The sequence below is a fragment of the Trichosurus vulpecula genome, chromosome 2 (genome assembly GCF_011100635.1).
Source record: "Trichosurus vulpecula isolate mTriVul1 chromosome 2, mTriVul1.pri, whole genome shotgun sequence".
In the NCBI taxonomy this organism is placed as follows: domain Eukaryota; kingdom Metazoa; phylum Chordata; class Mammalia; order Diprotodontia; family Phalangeridae; genus Trichosurus; species Trichosurus vulpecula.
This window is the reverse complement of record NC_050574.1, coordinates 96,054,508-96,056,558: the sequence shown is the minus strand read 5'-3', so window position 1 is coordinate 96,056,558 and position 2,051 is coordinate 96,054,508.

The following is a 2,051-nucleotide window of genomic DNA, read 5'->3' as shown; positions in this document are numbered from 1 at the left end:
CTCATTTTACAAATGAGAAAACCATGGCCCAAAAAGGTAAATCGACTTGCCCATGTTACACAGATAAAGAGTCACCAGAGCTAAATGTCCCAATGTGTGTCCTTGCCCCTTCCATCCCACATTATATTAGTGACTTAGATGAAGTCATAACTGGCATACTTTATCAGTTTAGAAATGACAGTAAGCTGAGAGGGATAACTAACATTTTAGATGATGGAATTAGGTTCCAAAAAGATCCTGACAATCTGTAATGAAGGATTGAATCTAATAAAATTAAATTTACTAGGGATACATGCTAAGAATCCTTGAGTTTAAAAACTTAACCACACAAATAGAGGATTGAGAAAGCATGGCCAGACAAATAATTTATATAAAAATTATAAGGGTATTAGTGGATTTCAAGCTCAATATAATACAAAACTGTGACATGGAAGCCAAAAGAGCAAATCTGATCATAGGTTATTCTAGTAAAAATTGAGTCTCCAGATTAAGGCAAGGTGATAGCTCCACTGGATCCCACCCACTGAACATCTAGAGTGTTATATTTAATTAGGGGTGCAGCACGTTAGGAAGGACATTGATAAGATGGAGACTTTCTAGAGGCGGTTTAACAAGATGGTGAAGGAACTTGAAAACATGCCATGTGGGGAGCTCTTGAAGAAATTGAAGACTTTTTGACGTCCTTGATAAGAGAATTGAGTCTAGAAAAGAGAAGGTGTGGGAGGACACATGCTTTCAAATATTTGAAGAACTATTATATTAAAGACCACATATTAGAGAGACTTTGTTCTATTAGATTCAAGATGTCACATTGAAGTAGAATTGGGCTCAATATAAGGGAAAATTTTATAATTAACTAGAGCTGTTCAAAAATGGGACTGGGCTGTCCAAGACATTGAATATCTCATCACTAGATATCTTCAAGGGTGGATGGAGGGTAGATGACCATTGATCTGAGATTTTGAAAGGGCGTTCCTTCTTCAGGTAGGTGTTTGACTAGATAATTTCTGAGGTTCTTTTTAACTCTGAGATTCTCTGGTTCTATGAATAAACAAGCATTTTCTGAAGCAATCAACAAACATTTATTAAATGCTTACCTGTGTATGTATGTGTAATGGGGGTAAATACAACATCCACCTTCCCTTCCAATATGCTTTGGCTTGAGCATGCCCTATGAAGCATAAATGAAGCTTACATGGCTACTTCTTGTGGCATTATGTGCTCTAACTTAGTGCCAGACACTTGGCAAAACGATTTGACACAGCAATCCCTTGGTCCTATGATATCAGCGGTGGAGAGCAGATACACGCAAAGAGAATTGGTCATTGATGTAGGCACTGTAGACTGAGTTGTAAACTCAGTAAACTTTAAAGGGAGAGAACTTTTGCTCTTCCTCTCTCTTCTTCTCTATTTGAATACTCTCTTGGACTTTCTAACAGGGTATTTCATCTCCCCACCTTCAGCACCCATGGAAGTTGGTTGCATGTGGTAGCTAGAATATGTGCTCACCTAGGTGAATCTGATTCAGGATCTCAATGCTCTGTCTCTTATGCAGTAACTTAAGTGTGAGAATGTATTTCTACTACTGTGCACTGTAGCTCCTTAGCCCCCACCAGTGTGCAATAATAATAATAATAATAAAGCAACCTAGATTAACTAATTAATCTTTAGTTATCCCATTAATTAACCCCTAAATCATCCCATTAATTAACCCTTAAAATACCATTAATTATTAATCAGAAACACTTAGTATACAGAAAGTAAAGCAAAAATAATAATATAACATTATACCTGGAAACCAAGAACACTCTTCCACTGATGCATATGATATATGAGAGGGAGAGTGGGCACAAGCTTAACTAACTAAAGCAAGAAAGAGCATGTATAGGGAATATTCCTGCCTGGAGCAACTCACAACTCCAGACTTTAAACTTTGATGTTCTTTGTTTCCCTCAAGAAAAGTCTGTACAAAATTTACTTAATGGGTGGGTCTACGTGCATTCTCTGGCTGCTCCCCTTGGACCACATGTCTTTTGGGATACTGATATATT